The sequence below is a fragment of the Gavialis gangeticus genome, unplaced genomic scaffold (genome assembly GCF_001723915.1).
Source record: "Gavialis gangeticus isolate Ggan-Ray unplaced genomic scaffold, GavGan_comp1, whole genome shotgun sequence".
Lineage (NCBI taxonomy): Eukaryota > Metazoa > Chordata > Crocodylia > Gavialidae > Gavialis > Gavialis gangeticus.
In genome coordinates this window covers 14,828,118-14,848,110 of record NW_017728997.1, presented here as the reverse complement: position 1 = coordinate 14,848,110, position 19,993 = coordinate 14,828,118, and positions in this window count along the sequence as shown.

Below are 19,993 nucleotides of genomic sequence, written 5' to 3'. Positions count from 1 at the left end.
GCACCGCTGCCATTTCCTGTGACCTGATGCACATTTTGCCATTTATACAAATGCATGCAACGCAGCACTGGGTTCATCAGCTTGCATGCTCTGTAGACTCAATTAATCAAGTCTGTTCCAACGTGTTGGGTTTCTGGTTCATCGGAGCAGACAAAGGTATGTGTATAAATGTTGTGTGAGCCTAACCTTGATACCTGCAGAAAGCAGGTATCAAATTTAGGCACAAATAGCCAAGTCGCATTAGTGCACATGTAGATGCGCTAATGCTCATTGACATGGTGTGCATCACTGGTTAATGCATATTAGTGCATCTGCATGTACACTAATGTGACTTAGCTATTTGTGCTTAAATTTAATGTGCCTTAATGCACCTTAGCAAATTCCATGTGTCGGTGCGCATCTAAATCGCCTTAATGAGCCTTAAGCAAAGGCACATAAATTAAGGTGCATGTAAGTACACGTGTAGATACACCCAGTTAATGCGCATTACAACAGGCTAATGCGCATTTTCCTAGTACCTCACAATGGACGTACTAGATGTAACATGCATTAACTAAAGTGTGTTAATGCACATATAGATGTGCCCTGTGTATCTCAGAAGTTAAGACAATTTTAATACAAATAACAACGTTTGGAATTTGTATTACTCGTGAGCGCTCTAGTGGTCTGAGAGACATCCTCCCTCAAGGAAATTGCATCTTGACATAAGGGAAAGCTAGAAAGAGTCTAGATTGTGGGTAGGACTGGGCACTTTTGAAATCCACGTCCTGTTGGCATCAGCATTGAATGTGTTGCTGTATTCAGCACGTTATGTTGGTAGTGATCCTAGACACATAGCAAACAAGAGTCTTTACAGCTGTCTAACATGGGTTTCCATCAGGCTAGAAATCCATGACTAATTTGGCTTTTATAAACGTTGTTTATAGAAATGATGGTTTACGGATGAGAAGAAATGCTTCAAACCCCCCAGGAGTGGTTTGTAAACCCGACTACTTGGAATTTTTCAAGGACTGGCTATGTGAAACCCCAAATACATCACTGATATGAAAACTGAAGAGGGAGTCAGGGTGATAGGTGTAGATATTTCATCCTTTTTAATTTTTTGGTAGCCAAACAAAGTATGCCGACAAGCACTTGATGTAAGCAACAAGGCAATGGCAGAATTAAGGTTCCGCTGTCACACATCTGCAATCTTCGGCCCATTAGAGAATAGGAACTACTGCTGTACCACCTGCATGTCACGAGGAGAGGTGGGAAAGGATGAGCCAGGACACTGGGACTTCCTTCCATTATGAAATATGAGTGATGTATTAAAGCGGGACTTCATACTCAGGTGGACAAGGGCACATTGTCTTTCCCAACACCCTGGTTTTCACACTGGAATTCCCCAGGGCGGAGGATGGTTGTGGTGAACATTTCAGATGAATGGAAACCATGCTCCAGATTCAGGCAAGGTACTTCCCTGACCTTTCTGTATAGGCACCCTACCCGCTGCTCATCCCAGGTTGTTTCTTTTCCTCACCGCTATCTCAGAAATTAGCACTCTCCTTTTTCCCCATGTGTGTGTTTCTAACCCTGCCTTGTCTCATCCTCTCTTCTCATCGGCAAGCCCATACTGTAGGCAAATGGGAAATATAGCTTGTATATATTCAAGCTAGGTTTAAATTCACTAGGTTGGGCACTGACAGCAGTGTAGCTGCAAAAGCACAAAGCTCAGCATCATTTGCTGCAAAATTAAGCCAGGACTTTGGGTGAGCACTTGGACCACTAACCTGTGCTGTTCCAGACTGTCGGGACTATATCATTATCCATGCCTGAAGTTAGATGGGGTAAGACTATACAGCTGCAACAACTCCCTTCATGCTGATGAACAAGTTCAAAGCACTTTGGAACACTTTCCAGTTTCAACCTCTGCCATTTTTTTTAAACGAAATGATTTTGGCTGTGTAAAGCAGATCCAAAACAAAAAAAAAAAATCAAAATTGAAAACCTGGAACCATGATGGCCAGAAACTCCCAGAAGTGTTGTCCCAACGACTGCGCTGTTTGAAAAGTTTTAATTTTTACAATGGTGGGTTTCGCTGAGAAACAGGTTCAATGAAAAGTTTCTGAGAAGCTGTTCCAGCATCCTGAGCTTGGGGTTGGTGGGTAGGCAAATTATACTATCCTCTAGCTATTGTTACCACCAGGGTAGAGTAGACTAAGCCCTGGAAACATCCCTCGAATCAGAGATGAAAATGGAGCTAGTAGAAACCTTCCAATCTCTTGCTTCTCCAACTGGTGCCTCTGGTTTTGTGGCTTTCCAAAGTTTCCATCCCTGGCTGAGCCCATCCTCTTTCCCCTCTGTTTTTGGCTACGTTTCTCTTTAGCTTCCTTTGGTTTCTTTGCTTTGGGGTTTGTTCTCTGTTACCCTCGCTCTTTCTTTGAGCATGTCCGTCACCGTCCTGGTCTTTCCTCTTTTTCTTTAGCTTTGATTTCTCTTTCCTGTGTGCAGTGGACTTACCATTTTCTATTTGCTCGCTTTTACACTGTCCATTTTGACCTCTGAATGTGCTGCTGATCTTTACCTTTCTAGGCCAACAACGATAACCTCTGCTTTCGGCTACAAATCCATTAAAGTCAAATTACATCAAGAGTATTGCACCTACCTAAATAAGAGTCTGGGGCCCTCTTTCTTTATTTCTATTACATATGACTTCCCTATTTGATAGAACTTTCCACTGTTTTGGATGGTCATGTGCTGGTTTACAAGACTATCATTTTGCCTCCCACATTTTACTTCGATTTCTTATTTCTCCTTATCTCAGCTTATAGGAGCGAGTCAGCTGTGTGTTCACTGCCTTAAAAAAAAAAGAAAACCACAGCAAATCTGTGACTCAGCTCGATGGTACATCTTGCTTAATGCTGAATCATGGACTCTTTCCAAAGCAATATGCCAATTTTGATGCAATAGGGACAGAGTAAGTCCACGCAAGAACGAAGGGGTAAACAGAGCAGGCATCACGAGGCATGCTGCCAGATGTGGAGCTGGGAGGCTGCATTCTGAGAAAAGGATGAACCAGGGGTCAGTTCCCTTGTAACTCAAGTACTGCCAAAGTATCCGTGGGAATTACAACCCCACTGATGCAACCGGTGATAAAAGCACTGACGTATGTACCATGACAACCAGCTCTTTCTCCGTTACAACTGGCCTTCCCATGTAGAGGACAAAGCTACGTCCTCCTGTTTTGTATTGCTCAGTGGTTTGTTAGTGCATTTATTTCAGACACGTTGAATGATAATTATTCGCAGGTAAGCTAGAGATTCCAATTTTTAGTTTTAGGATTGCGATAATACCTCAATGCTCCTATCAGAGATCACACTGGAATCTGTCAACCCTAACAGTATTGTCCTAGCTTACACACCAGCCAGAAACAGCGGCTTGCCTTAGACCAGAACTAAGACAAGAACCATAAATATGCAATGCTAACTATAACACATGCTTAACTGTGCAGGAGAATACATTAAAATGGGGAAATCTTTTAAAGCAAAAAACCAAAGATACTTGTGAAATGACCAGCGATCAGCATATGAGGAGAGGCTGAGGGAACTGGGCTTATTTAGTTTGGAGAATAGGAGACCGAGGGTGGATTGAACAGCAGCCTTCACCTCCCTGCAGGGGACTGCAAAGAGGATGGATCTGGACTGGTCTCAGTGGGGGCAGATGACAGAAGGAGCAATGGGTTCAAGCTGCAGCAAGGGAAGCTGAGGTTGGATAGTAGGAAAAACTCACGAGGAGAGTATTAAAGCACTGGAACAGGTTACCCAGAGAGGTGGTGGACTCTCCATCCTTGGAGGTGTTTAAGACCCAGGTAGACAAAGCCTCGGCTGGGATGATGTAGTTGGGGCTGGTCCTGCTTGGAGCATGGGGTTGGATTAGATGTGACCTCCTGAGCTCCTTTCCAGCCCTCACTTTCTATGGTTCACATTCAATGAGTGCACTGACTGGGAGTTTTGGACTGTGTGCAGACAGAATTGGTTGCCATTGGTAAGCTGTTCCTTAGATTCGTAAATAGGCAGAAGAGCAGGAAAGTTTTAGATGAAAAAGATGACGTCCATTCTGATATCAGCATCACCTCTTTTGCCGAGTCAAAGATGCGTGGCACTCTGCAGACACTCTCCTTCACTAGGAGTTGGCATCAATATGGAGACCAAGTATGCTGTGAGTGGGCTTGTCTACACATGGCCCTTTTAAGCAGGATTAGCCTAGTATCGTAATTTTTAAGGTGCATTAAGGGCACCTGTTCACATGTGCACACCCTTAATGTGCCTTGAAAAGGGCTATTTTAGGCTAATCCTGCCTAAATTTGATACCTGCTTTAAGCAAGTATCACATTTAAGCTGACATAGCTCAGTTGCATTAGCCCATGTGTAGACACTTAAGCGCATTAGCGTGGCTACACATGAGCTAATGTGACTTAGCTATGCCAGCTTAAATTTAAAGCACCTTAATGCGCATTAGTACATCTATGTGTAGATGTGCACCTAAATTGCCTTAATGTGCCTTAAACAAAGGCGCATTAAGTTTAGGCGCACGTAACTACACGTGTAGACACACCCAGTGTCACTTACTGCATTTGCACATATACATCAGCCCTGAAATGAGATGGCTGGGGAGCATCCAGAACAACCCTTTCTTCCTGGAGTCTCAGCCTAACACAGGTGCCTGGGTACCTGGGAAAGTCTCCAGCACAAATATTGGCTCAAATCACGGTGCAAGGCAGAGGGCAAACTGCTCATTCAGCTCTCTTCCTCCTCGCGTTGTCTCTTCACAGAAAGCCGCATAGCCCAGAAATCACAGCAGCAGAGCATGTCTTCCCCAAGTCAAAGCTTGCTCACACACATTAAATCTTGTTCACACACATTAAATACACACACGTGTGTGTGTATAAAGACCATGTATCATATGGTAATGACCGTCATAGCAGTGACATCCTAAACAAGAGACAGACAGACCAAGCTTGGCACATTTTCAACAATGCACTCTTAAAAAGACCAGCTATTTGGGATCTCTGCATTGCTTTGGGTGGCTGCCTGCATTGACTGGGTGCTGAGGACATGACAAAACTGCCCGTATTTCCTTGTCTGTATGTGGGATCTGAGCTGCAGGAAAGAATGGAGCCATCAGAGGTTTGCTCTTGAGTTTTGTACACGGGGCAAGAAAGACAGAGACTGTGGGTTTTTCCCCCCACCCCATATGGGCCAATATGGAGAGAAAGCATGAAGAGGCTGCAAGTCAAAACGGGCCTTTTCCTTGTGCTGTTCTGGGCAAGACTTTACCCTGCCTGTCTGTTTAGACTGCCTGCTTTGGGGAAGAGACTGTCACTTATCATGCATTGGTAAAACACCTAACCTGCGGGGTTCAAATCCCCATGAGAGCCTGCAGGTATCCTATTAATGCCATACAACACACACAGAGTAAGAGGATGTGGGAAGAAACAGTAAGAGCATATGGGAAGAAGCTATTCATGTGCACCAGAGTTTCAGGTTTCCTTGCAAAGCTGGGTTCACAACACCCCAACTCCCTCACGCCAGTACGGCTCAGCCGCTGCGCAAGGAAATGGCTCTGCACGCCTGAGAAGCCATGCGCGGCCTCCCAACTCTTCGCCGTCTGCATCAGAAGCAAATGGAAATAGGCCAGAACAGAAAGAGCTCCAGGGCAAGGAACTCCAGACTTACAAAGACTTCCACGCTCAGTTAGCATCACGTCTCCTCCACGAGCGATGCTCTAAGGAGTCAAAAAGTGACAGACAACAACCACAGGGGATAATCTAGAGCATGGGGAGTCCCAAGCTCTAGAGCAACCCTCTCTGCCCCTTGGCCCATCTCATGGGATCACATCAAGCCCTGGGTATTTGAAGCCAGGGTGGGAAGAAATGGTCGGGCCACAAAGCATGCTGCCTCTTATGGCCCATAAGCGGACAATACTAGCTGACCACAGCCGAGAGCCTGTCCCCACTGGCTGCCAGGTTTAGTGACCTCAAAATCCTGGGAGTACAACGGAGACGTAAAAACCAGCTTGCTCTGCTCCCTGCTCACACTCCTGCTGTCCCGAGACAAGCTGGGACCCAAATGGACTGTGCTCACCATAAGGCATCCAGCGACCTGAGACTATCTGACCAAAAGGCTCATCTGATTTGAAGTACTTGCCAGGGGCTTCTAGTTTCACCCCCCTGCATACTTATCACTTAGGTCTCAGACCGGCACTGTGAGTTTCCCGCAGTTTATATTACATGTTATATTATATGTCACCACAGTTTGCTGTTTTTATTACGGGAGAAGGGAAGTAAAGGCAAATGTTGTGAGCCCGTAGAGTGCTCCTCCACCCTCGCTGTCACCAAGCGGGGTTCAGACGCGGGTCTCACTTCTAACACAGAGAAAGGGGGACCCTGGGCAGTGATGTTGGACCGTGTTTTAAAAGCAGAAGTCCCTCCACTGCTCTAACGGGATTATCAGGCCATGCATCACGAGCAGTCGCAAATTAAAAGCAGCGATCTTGCAGGAGAGAGGAAGAGTGGCTGCTCTTTGCATTTCCTCCTTGTCAGTTTGACTGATCCTTTTGCCGCCGGCAACGAGAGGATTAACAAGTGGCACTTCGCATTGTACAACACCTTCCTGCTGCTTGCAGGAGGTTCCTCTCGCTTTCCTACTCAGATGCAATTAAGAGAAGAAATATATCACCCTTCACTGATTATTTCTCAGTCGCTCGCCTTTTGCTTGGCACCACCCTCCAGATAGCATTCCCGGAGCTGAATTCCCCTGTGTCCTCCCGCTGCCTGCGCAGATCTGGCAAGGGAAAGGCTCAGTCCTCCAAGTCTCATCACTCCTCTTGAAACACGCTGTTCTCCCCGCGCACTCGCCCATCTAAAGCTCTGACTTGGAGCGCAGCAAATGTTTTCGGTGTCTTCACGTCACTGCCCTGGGATCCTGCCACTGTACTTGCCTAACAAAGCACTCTTGACTGAGAGCCTGCTTACGAGAGCATCAGACGATGCACGTTGCGATGATCTGCACAGAGAGGAGCACACGGTGTCCGAACCTTAAAAATACTCTTAAAAATAGCACAGGCTGCAATGCTGCATTTCTTCGGATCTGGAGGATGCGTGTGCTCACCCTGGTGCCGCGGGTAAATAACTGATGATTACAAATAATGGATGTTAGAGCAATTTCCTGATGCTCTTTGGAGGTTTTTTTTCCTCTCTTTCTTTTTCACCTCTTAATGCCTTGAGAGGCACGAGGCCAGATTTTCCGAGCAGAAATCAAGCACCGTGGAGGGAGAAAAATCCCTCTATTTCTTCCATGTTCTTTATGCATTTTGCTCAGTACCTGGCACCAATCTGAGCAGCCTCAAGGCTGCTCCGTAGCAGAGAAGATGTGCTCTCTTCCTGCCCTCTCCTGCCACTTTCAACTGGTGTCCTAGACCGGCACTGTCCAAATGGCAGCTCGCAGGCCACATGCAGCGGTGAGGGGTTACATGCAGCCCCCAAGCTCCTGCAGCAGCAGCGGGGGTTTCCGAGCATCCCTGCCTGGCCCAGCCCCAGGGGATGGGGAGGCACAATATAGCCCATGGTGTTATGGGAGCAATGCAGCGCCACGGGGTGGAGTGCATTGCATGGATGCAGTGCATTGCAATGCCGCATGATACAGTGGGGTGGCAGGTGACTGTCCATGCACACAGGGTGCAGCCTGGAGGGGTGTCCTCCCCCTGCTGCCAGTGCAACCCCCGGCCACTTAGAAGTTGGACAGCCCTGCCCTAGACAAAGAGGTGACTATCCAAAATGACCGTCAGCTGTCCACTTCCCTCCCCTTGCAGCTACTTCCATTATTCTGCTCTCGTTTCACCAGTCCCCCATGCCAGACTTGGCTGCCTCAATGTCTTTCCCAAACACACACACTGGGCCTTATCCTAGGTCCTGTCCTCGACTTCACAGCCCTCTGAGACCTGCCCACACCAGACCTCTCCCCTTTCACGGAGAGGCAGATCCCATGCCTCTTTCTTGCCCCCTATTATGTAAACTCTGCCTCTTCTTCCCAGCATACTTTTCTGGAAAGCTTGCCCTTCATGCTCGCCGTTCTAGGCACTATTCCTGCCTAAATTCTGTGGGGATCCAGGGACTGGCACGTTGTCCGGGGGCAAAGCTTTGCAGTCCTCCGTCAAACCACATTCCCACTCAACCTGCTGGGAGTTCCCTGTGCATAAGGGACGCTGAACTTGGACTGCTATAAATCTGAAGCACTTCTACTCACGGCAGCGTTACCCGGTGCATACACCAGTGCTAGGAAGGAAAATTTGGCCCAAAACGACATCAAGATGCCGCAGTCACTCGGAGAGCCCCTAGTTTGGGACTAGCCAGCAAACTCTCTGGACGCACTCCAGAGGAGACGACTAGCCCTCTTGCTCCATCTCTCTCCGACTTTAGCCTCTAACTCTCTGGGGAGCCATGAATAGGAATGACAAAAATAAATGCCAGCAGGACTTTCCAGATTTACGTATTGCAGGTGCAGCCAAACCGCTTCCCCTTCCAGCACCTATCCCTTTGAGATCAGAGGGGCCGGGCGAAAGTCGTCTCATGGTTCACACAGAATACCAATTCCTCCCACGCTTTGTGTCTGCAATTATGAATATTAGACTGTAAGGCTTCAGGTCAGTAAAGGTATTCAGGCACCTGTGAGAACCTGGAGCCCCAATTTCATAAGGCGAGATGATGTAACCTGCCATGCCGAAGGTGCCAAGGAATTAATTAACTACTAAGCTTCTTCAAGTCCATCGGTTCAGGGACATTTACAAAACATCAACCACAAGGACACTAAAGCTTCTGATGGAGAGAGCCCTGGCATAGCAAATAGCTGATATTCAGCTGCTGATGGCTGGCTTTCTATTTTAATATCACCCACTACAATAATCTGTCAGGTAAAAAAAGAAAGCAAGCACTTTCTCTCCTTGACTGCTTTTTAAGAAATGTGACGCCACACTTGTTAGTAGTTGTTTGCTTTTTCCAGGACATACGGACTTCCTTTTAGTATTTATACATTTTGGAATTATAATCAATATAGCTTAGCAATATGTACTCAATAGCTGCAGTTATAAAACAGCAGCCACATAATTTCATTTCCAGATTTATAGGAAGCCAGCACAGATGTAGAAGAGAGCACATTTCAGTATTTATGAAGTGCCAACTTTCCATAAAACATGAGAACCTGGTTGCCATCATACCCCTCATTAAAATTCAGACATTGCTACAGGAGAACAATTAATCATTACCAATAAAATTTAAAGTGTTTAACACCCATGGGGTCAGGTCTACATCCTCCATGCACATCAGACTGTCATTTAAGTCACTGGGCGTTTGGGCATGTGAAAGGATTGCAGGATTGTTCCCGCAAGCATGTGGCCCGGTGTCTCCCAAGAAGTTTCAGGGGGACATTCGTAAGTGTGTGCCGCCCGCATGGCACAATAATTGCCGGTACTGTGTCATGCTTTAGCACTTCCTTTCGGCGCTATAGCAATGTCACCGTATGGGGACATGTAGACGTGCCCACTATGCATGCTTGATTGCTTAGCTGGATCAGAGCCTTATAAGTATCACTCACTGTTACATTAGTCAGGATACCAAGGTAAGGGTGGAGTTTCAGGATATGACAGCGGCTACATTTTTGGGGGGGAGCAGCCTACTAACATCCACAAAGCCATCCCCTTCCACTCCTTCCACTAAGCTCCCCTTCCCTCTTGATGCTTAAAGAAAATCCCCAGTTGGGCTGCTGTGTGCTGAGATCATTGCCTGTCACACTGACAAATATTGTCTTGCCTTGCTTTTGGCTACTGTGAACGCCTTCACGAGAAATTTGGATGTTTATCTTGCTGGGATCCTATGACCCCTGCTGACTTCCTGCCCCCGGGGCAGGGGCTGGTCTCGATGATCTTCCAAGGTCCCTTCCAGCCATAACATCTATGAAATGTATGAAGTACAGAGAGTCAAAAAGCCCGATTGAATCGATTCAATCTTTGCAGGTTAAGCTAAATTGCCTAGATTAAACCAATAAGCAAGTGAACAGACAATCACTTTTGATTCTGGAAATGCAGCCACATGCCTGCAGTGGCCCAGGCCAGAAGCCAGGGGGCGCTAGAGCAGCCCTCCCTGCTCAGCTGGGACAGACAGCTTGGGCCAAGGCTAGCCCACCCACCCTGCAAGGGGGGAGGGGTGTTGTGGGGGAAGTGCAAAGCATCCTGGGATTGTGAATTAACTTGAATCTGGAGGGGATCTGGGACAGATGTGCCATAAACTGGTTTAACCTCAGTCAGTTCAGTCTGATACCACATCCATCCAGGGTGATCTTAAACCAGTTGCAGCCATTTTAAAAGTGGTTTCTGTGCACTAAACTTCTTTCGTGTTACAGATTTGAACTGGTTTCTGATCACTTATACCAGTTTATGTGCAACTTCTGTCCCTAGACTTTGATGTTCCCCGTTTCTGCCAGGGTCCATCCGTGTCTCACTGTACACGTGGGTGATTAACTCTTTAAGGCAGGGACATTTTTCTGCGCTTTGTACAGCTCCTGGCACAGCAGGGTCCTAGGACAAATGTATATACAAGAGCACACTATAAACCAGACATTGCCCTGCTGCCTCTTGGAAGAAGGACAAAGGATCTTAATCGTGCCTGGAGGAGAAGGCTGGGAGAGTGAGAAGAAGCCTGTCAGCCGCTGGCTTCTTCTCCAACATCAATGCCAAGCTTTTCAAGGCTTCCCATGTGTTAGAATTAGCAGGGTATTTCAGCGATTGGATACCAGTCTGCTTATTCTCCAATCCAAAATTTGGGCAATGCTTGGGAAGTGGTTGATTTCACAGTCAAGCCATTACTCAATGTTGGACGCTGACTCTGGCTACGCTGGGAGATGGGCCCACTATCAGCCGGTTCCCTGCCTGAGCCCATAACTGAGATCTTGTCAATTAGCAAATACGGACTACGCGATTTGTACGGCTCAGATTATATCCCCATGTGCCGCTACAAAAAGGACAAAACACACTAGGGCAGGGGAACGAGATAATTGTCTTGGCCTCTTACTGCCACAAGAGAACTGAGGAGTCTCAAGCTGGGCTTTTCTTTTATTATTATTCAGAGCAACACAAGCAGAGAGGTGTGGCACCTTTTACAGGGTTGCACAGATTCAATGCCAACTTTCACATACTAATGAACTTTTGCAATTTTAAAATTCAGCAATAATCCTCACCAGGTTGGCAAAACCTTAGCGCGTTTCACAACAGATGCTTTCATTTCATTCAGATCCCTCTTGCAGTTTGTTCAGTGTAACTCTGTAGACTCTCTGACTCACTCCCAGGGTTACCGGAGACAATTTGATGTCGGCTCTTTACGCAAGACAACTCAGAGAAGTAAGGCAATCTCTTGAGAAGTTTCGCAACTGCAAACACAGCTAGTCTCATTTAGCTACTGGAAAACAGCCGAGTGGCACAGGTGCTTTCTGCTAAGGAGAGCATGCTTTTGCCAGTTTACAGCATGTAGGCATTAAGACAAGTCTCCATTACATGTTTAAAAATGACTTTAATTTGCTAAAATTGTGACTATAATTAGAGAAAGATTTTCAAAAGTGTGCAATTCCTGCTGGATCAGGTATGCAGGTTGTATTAATCTAAAAGAAAAGACAATCAGGACTCATAGTAGAGATGATATCTTTTATTAGACCAACAAGATTTTTGCCAAAAAATGTCTTCAATTGCAAGCTTTCGGGCACAAACACCCTTCATCAGGCATTGGAGAAAAGATTGTAAAAGTTCTCCCAGGTAGAAATGAAAGTTCATATGTCATAGGATTTCACGAAGGAGTCAATAGATGGCAAACTCTGGGCAGTCCGTTCATAACTGGTATGAAGCCTCTCGCCTCCGGTGAGGATCGGTGATGATGCCAATTGCCTTGTGAGAGGCTTCATACCAGCTTTGAACCGACTGCCCAGAGGAGTTTTCCATCTCTTGACTCCTCTGTGAAATCCTATGACGTGAACTTTCATTTCTACCAAGATAACCTTTACAATCTTTTCTCCAATGCCTGATGAAGGGTGTTTGTGCCCAGAAGCTTGCAATTAAAGACATTTTTTTGCAAAAATCTTGTTGGTCTAATAAAAGACATCATCTCTACTACGAGTCCTGATTGCCTAATTCCCACCAGAGTTAGAGTTAGGTGCATTTAGCAGCTACATGACCCTGTGGAAACCTCCTCTGAGTGTTTGCAATGCACATTTCCTCATTAGATCCAGACTAGAAGCAAGTCCCTTTGTCTTGGCAGGACTATAGTTACTACAGCGTCTGGTTGCTCCCTGAAGAGACTCTCCACGATTGTGTCCTCTGTGCAATCCCTCGAGGACTTCTGGAACCATAAGCATCTTTCCCTTCAAACCACCTGATTTTTATTTTCCCTCTCCATAAATCTCAAAAATTACTTTATGATATCTGGGGCTTATAACAGATGGGATACATGCCAGATGGAGTACAATAGAAGGAAATGAAAGATAAAATGATTGGGCAGGAGTGAAACAGGAGATGAAATTACTCTCAAGTGGTTTGGATATGAAAGAGGGCCTTTATTTTTGGAAAAGGAGGTAAGATCCTCAAGATTGATTTTGGGTGGGGAAGAACTCTGATAGATAAGAAGACAGCTGGTATCTTGCCCAGGTCCAATCTGCTGCACACCAGCATATTTTAAGCATTGTCTCTGTTCGCTTCCTGTACCTCACTTACAATGTTTTGGCTTTTTTTTTTTTGGTTCTCTCTTTAATTGTAAAGTAGCTGTAATAATAATAAAATGGGTTAGTAGCAGGATGGGCCAAGTAATCCTTGATAAGAACAAGAGGAAGCTTTTGAATAGACAAAGAACAAGAGGGTGGGCTTTTGACCAGAGTCCAACACTGGCAGCCAGGAACTTCTCCGCTGTAATCCCAGGTTAAGCGCTAACTCGCATGCCAGTCAAGCAACTTGGTGCAAATCGATCCCCCAGCATAACCCTCCCTGTTCCCATACTGACCATGGGAGGCAAAGCGGGGGCTAGGGTAGGAGCTGAAAGCTCCTCACAGCTGGAGGAAATTGGGCTACTTATTTCTGGCCAGCTTCAAACCACCTAGGCCATGTCTAGATGCAATGCCCTCAAACTCATCTCACTGCATTGAGCCATACTGCACCCTTCGTTTTACAGCTGGAAGAGGGTCCAGAGACGATGTCCAGTCGCTGGGCAGATGTGGCCATACCATTTCTGGTGGAGGGAGGAGAGCGCTTGCATGGAGCCGCTGTGCTGGGCACAGTCACCCTGCACCAGAAAAAGAAACGACACTTTGTTTTCTTGAAATACACAGGGAAGGGCAAGTGGCGAGGCAGTCAGCCCCCGCATCACCCCCTTGCGCCCTCAGTGGCACCCATCCCCCTGCCTCAGTTTCCCCTGGCAGCCCTCAGCGGTCAGCAGGCACCCCTAAGAGGCTGTGTGGACGTTACCCTTGAGGCATCACCCCCCTCCTTGTGCCATTTCTGGAACATCCAAGTTCCAAAAAAATATTACAATACCGCTAAAGCGAACCCACCCCCTCTCATACTAGAGACCAGTTTTCCATAGAGTCCATCCAGTCAACAGCCCCTGCTGAGTCCTCCTCTGTTTCCAGCTTCTCTTCCCTTCAGAGAGGCTCTGGATGGGGACCAGCCTCCCCTCAGCCACCCCAAGTGAAGTGCAGCGGTGGTGGGATGAGACAGGTGGGTTGCAAGGCACCACAGAAAAAATGCCTACCTGATTCCAATAGCCATTTCACACCCATGCTCATTTTTAAGGAAAATATGGGCAACGGAACATTAGATTTTTCAGAAGAAATCTTTTGGAGATTGGTTCAATAATATATATGACTATTGGCTTAAGGACTGAATCCCTGGTAGCGTGCACATGACCCTGGTTTAATTAAAAACTAATATGCAAATTGTGAATCCAGTATGTGAGAGCTGGACAGCTGATTGAGTGGTCTATGATCTTTAGCTCGTGCCTTGGAGCATGCTGGTCTCCTCCTCATCTAATAAACTCACCTGGCTGACAAACAGAGAACGGTCTCAAGGATGTCATGTGCTGGCTTGAAAATGAAAATGCTGTCTGGTTTAATTCTCTGAGTGCCAAATCATTCAGGACACGCTTTCAGGGTTTCCCGCAGTAGTAGGCATTTCCTTTATTCTCTTCATTTGGTCTCCCAATGTTGCCTGGCTTTATCTAGAAAGCTCCATTTCTGGAGTTCCTTACACATCAAACTGGAATGCCTTGCAATCCCCGAATATACATAACTAGATTAGCAACACTTTGGCTATTATAAACCCAAACAGGCCATCTCCTCTTTGTTTGTGTGAAACATTTTTAGCATTTTAACTACATCAAATGACAAATTTGTCCTTCCCACTTAAACATAACTATGTAGGACTGAAAGGGAACTCCTGATTCAGTCCCCTGCTAACACAGGCCACTGTGTCACATAATCTGAATTCATAAAGAGGTATCACACCACTGGCTCCAGTCCTCTCAAACTATCCATCCTGTCTAAAGGAGCTCTCCAGCTCAACCAAGCTCTAATAGTCCCGAGAATTAAAAACAACAAGAGCATCTACACGTGCATTAAGTTAATGTGCATTAAATCTAGTACCTGCATTGTGAGGCGCTAGAAAAATCTGTGTTTGCTTATTTTAATGCGCATTAGATAAAGAGCACAGGATGCCTATACACAAGTGCGGAAGCTGCTCTGACATGCTGAAATGCCAACACGTTGGAGCAGACTCGATTAATTGAGTCTGCTGGAGCATGGCAATTACCACGCTCCAGCAGCCTCCTGCATCTCATATAGCAGCACCCCCGCACTTAAAAATGAGGAGGGGGTGCTTGAATTAAGGCTTGTCAAACGAGCATTAGTTCAAATCCCCCCAGCCACCATTTTTAAGCATGGGGATGCTGATTCAGGAGATGCAGCAGTACTTTAATTAGAGCAGCTGTCTATTTAAAGTGCCCCCCGCCATTCCTGGAGCACACATAAAAGTGCCCACTTTTTTGTGATGCTCTAATGCACATTAAAATAGGCTAATGCACATTAAAGTGCACGTGTAGATGTGCCCAACAGGCCTACAAAACATTTAAAAGGGGTGCCATATTTTCACAGGAACGCAACATCCAGGAGTTCTTCCTGGCTGCTGAATCTCATTGGAAAGTCCAGTTTCATTTGGGGCCCGGCTGGAAACTGAATTCTTCTGAAAACAAAAATCCAGCTCCAAAGACGGGTGTCAGGCTCTGGAAAATCTGACCCTGGTATCTTTAGGAAATCTGGCCCCACCGGCCTGTCTGATTGCAAGACACAGATGACAAGAACCAGCAGCTTGTAGTGACTTTACTTTCTGCTGTGACTTGTCAGCACGGCTGGAAAGGGAGTCCTTGAAAAAAGCCCTGGGAATTCTCCAGCGCTGGGAACCAATCACTCATCATGCCTAAGCATTAAACTTAACCCAAGGTGGTCGCACTATGATGGATTCCCTGAAATGAAGGGGTTACCACCTGCAACAAATCTCGGGCCGACCGCTCATTGATGTACTGACCTCTGGCCCAAATTGTTCATATAGTCAATCTTAATACCGTTTTCTTCCTCTTGTCTTGAGCTCTGGGTTGGAAATCTGCACGGGGCTTGCTAGTTCAGCCAGGAGTGCATATCTGGGTGTGGCTGGCAAGGGAATCGGCAACAAGCAGCAATGGGAAGCAAGCCAGCAGAAGAGTGGAGGTAGATAAGAAGAGGAGAAACAGCTAGGATCAGGAAGGCAAGACTCTTTTCAGGAGTTCAAGAGGGAGTTTGCTGCAAATATATATGTGTGTGTGTGTGTGTGTGTGTGTGTGTGTGTGTGTATACATACATACATATGTGTGTGTGTGTGTGTGCGCGTGTGTGTGTACATACACACACACACACACACACATATCCATTTTACAACTGACGCTGCAGACATTTAAGACGGAGGCAAATTATTTCCAAGCATTCCAGCAGATCAGCTTTTTTTTGCTTCTTATGCAGTTTTCATTTTGTGCCATCGGTTTTACTGAGGGATTGCAGAGTGATCCAATGAGTTTCTATGGGTTTTCTCCTCCCTTTTATTAATTTTATTAACTAAAGCTGAGCTACAAACACAAACCATTTTCATGAAAGTTTTCCAACCAGTGGTGGCCAGAATGACCTTCATTTGACACAGAAACCAGCATTCATTTCCCTTACAACCTGCAATAAAAATAATAAAATAGAGCCATTGCTATTAATCTTCTCAGCGTGATCACTGAGTGATGGCGGCTATTTAAAAAGTTAAGGTTATTGTTCTTTTGCTCAGAGGCAGAATTCCAAGGAAATGTGCATTGCTCTCTATTGAAAAGTTCAAGATTGTTCCAAATGGCTATTTTTATCCTTGCTGCGAGACAGGCAGCCCAAGAGAAAGGTGAGCGTTCCCTTGCCTGGCGTGGGTTTATAGATGCTGTATAAAAGATGACTTTGCCCAGCTGAGCGGTTGAATGCCAGGCCTGCCACCTCTATGGGCTTATGAATCATAATTCCTTTTCAATAACTACCTTTATCTTTCGTCTGGGGAGAATTATGATTTATATTGCCTTGGCAAGGCCCGTCTGCTATGCTGTCATGACAGATCTATTAAAACTGCATCGGGCCCTTCATCTGCATTTTCAAACTTTCTGCAAAGCCCTGGTGTAAGCACTAAGCAAAACCTCCAGAGAATTGTTTTGCTTTTTGTGCCTTTGCAAAACTATACTGCAAACCTGGCTTCTCTCCCTGGCAAAAAAATGTCCAGGTAATGTATCCAGGATGGGCTTCTGACCTAAAGTTATGCAAATCTTTGATACTCCAGAGAAGAATTGGGGAAAAATAAGTTGCAAACTATTCCAGACAGGAAGGAATACGAAATGTAAAATGGTGCTTAAGAGAGTACTACATTAGGAATTAATGTGAAGCAGAGCATTGGTTCATAATTAAGCAAACAGATCATCTCTGGTCCATATGTAATTTATCTGTTGATCCTGGCAAGAGTGTATTCTTATCTTTTCAAGTGTTGCTCCTGGAAATATTACATATACAACGTCACTTTAAGCAGTTGTCTACAGTGAATGAGGTTTGAGTCATTAATAGTCAATGACTACAATGGATAAATATGGCTAAAAGAATGACAGACAGGGGGTTTTTTAAATGCAAGAGTCATCTGAACATTGTCATCTCAGTGGAGATGCCGGTGGAAACACCACTTCCAGGAAGCTGTGACATCAAAGACTTTTCCCAGGGACTCTAGAGAGACGCCTTACCACTGAGGATACAGTCCTGTGCGCCGTGACATCTGCTGTCCCGCACTGAAGGGAGACCTTCTGCTCAAGGTCCTTTGCACACCAAAAATATAGATCTCATTAGAAATATTTAATTTGCAATGGCTTGTGTGAACTCACTCGTGGAACTGGTTCACTTGTGGTTGAAGCATCTATCCCCCTGGCGCACAGGAAGCCATGCTGCCATTTTGGTAGATCATTCCAGGTGGCACATCATTTGCACAATAACCCAGCAAGTGCACAACTCAGGACTCCGGATTTATTCCTAGTGCCAGTCCATTGAAGCTGATGGACATTAAAGTCGAATCTTTCCTCTTTAGCTGCCCTACAGAACCCCACCTATTTCACATGGAAATACAGCTTTGGGGGATGACCGGAACTGGGTTGTTAAGCTTTACCTGGATCTGTTCAATATTCACTCAACATCCCATGCTGTGACTCCCTCTGCTCTTGCAAATTAAGCTGGGTTGGACTTGGCCCAGGTTTAGGAGACCAGGAAGTAACATCTGGGAGGGACATTGGCAGTTCCACGGCACCTTATGTAACGGATGGGGCCGTCACCCCAATGTCCTGGGCGAACTTCATGTAAATGAAAATGACATTCTGCCTAGCTAAATTTGCTGCAATTTCCAATGAAACCATTATTCTTCACTTCCTTTTGTGCAACAATGCTATATAAGTTTATATAATGCTATATTTGTGCTATATAAGTTTTGCTTTGTTTCACTTGAGATGCAATGGCATTTCACTGGTGTAAGAAATGGACCCGAAAGTCCAATTGGCACATCAGGTAGTCGAGCACTCTGGGGTCATTCACAAACACGATGACAATCCTTCTCAATGAGTTCATGCATATTTCTGATTGGATTGGCATAAAAGCCTTCCGGTAAGTACCAGGAAGCTGGAACGTGAAACCTGTCCATCTATATGGCAAGAAAAAGGCCAAAGTCCCTAAAATTCCCCCTGCTTGTTTGGGCCTGCAGGTTTATAAGTAAACTCCTTGTTTCACGTTTCCTTCTCCACTTCCTTATCAGTTAATCAAACGCACTTTCTTTGCCCTAACAAGAAACATTGTTACCCTATCTGACCTCCTGGACCAAAACTCAACCTGATCCCACATCTTTGAGTTTTGTGGGGGAATCAGTGGGAAATGGGAATTAATCATAAAATTATTTTATGATTAATTTTAATGTGCCTGGCCTGCACTAATTGCAAGCAGATGTGGAAACCCCGGAAGGTATTTCTGACCCAGTCACACATCCGAGGAAACCACTTTGAGCCGTGTCTTGTTTGAGCACGTTTACTCTGGTGAGCTTTCCCGATCACTTTCTAGACCCCAAACGAATCCCTGGATATGCCAAAACGGACGAGCCAAGATGAGCAGATGCACTGGCCGTTTCTCAAATCCAGCTAGTGTTTGCCCCATTGAGTTTGGGGGTCGTTTTTCTAATGGCTTGATTGTGGCCGGCCACATGCACCGTGTAGGAGGTAGCATTTTTTTCAGTGCTAGGAGCAGGCTGGAAAGTACACGATGACAATCTGCCTCCCAGATTCCCCTCATCTCTTGAAGGGGAAAGTGCCTGGATTTCTGCTATGCTTGGCACGCTTCTGATCCCACAAGGCAGCCACATTTTCCGGGGTAAATCAGTGGGTGGGATAAAGCTGGGGCCCACTCCCCACCCCTTTCTAATCAGGTTAGGAAACTCAGGTCTGTAGGAGCTGGCCATTGCCCACCAAGCAGACAACCAGTGCAAGGACATGAACCCTATGGAGACTTATGCCCCCCTTCTCTCCCATGTAGGCGCACAGAACGGGTCATGACCTAACCCTTCATCTGGACTGGTTTGGCACAGGCTGCCGGAGAAAAATCAACCCAAAAAGATTACAGAAAATTATGCACAATGTGGCATATTATATAATTTGCCATCTGAGACAGAAAAATGCTGCCTTAATAGCCACATGTGCATCTCATTTAGGGAAAAAAAAATCCATACTGTTATTAAAGAAGCCACAAAGGGAATATTAGCTACAAATTAGCTATGTGCACTGTAGAACAAGTTCTGTGGACTGAGTTTTTGGGGGGCTTTTGCTGGGTGGAAGAAAAGAAAAAGCAACCTATCTAATGTTAGGGGACTGATCAAATACAAAGCTAATGAACATCTCTCAGATCATTGTGGACCAAATCCTGCTTCCTACACCAAGCCCATTCTTATTCCTCTAGCAAAAAACTGGCAGGCCGTAAATGCCAAGTCCTTTCTGGCAGGTTTTGAGTGCGGGGGAAATCTATTACTGAATCAGCTTCCAGTGCATTGAACCATCAAATGCAATGCAAGTTATTTATGCTATCGCTCATTTTGCAACACATAATATACAAGAAAATCCTCATGAAACTGCCCAGAATGACTAGAGAGGAGATGCTGGATGGCAGCTACACCGACATGGCCTTTCATTTACAGCTTCACTCGTTACGTTTTTTACACAGACCTTTTCAGCTGGGCCTTTTTCTTCCCAGGCATGCACCATATGTGTGATCAACCCTAGTTACAGAGATGAGTAGCTGTACCCCTTTCCTTCCCAGAGGTT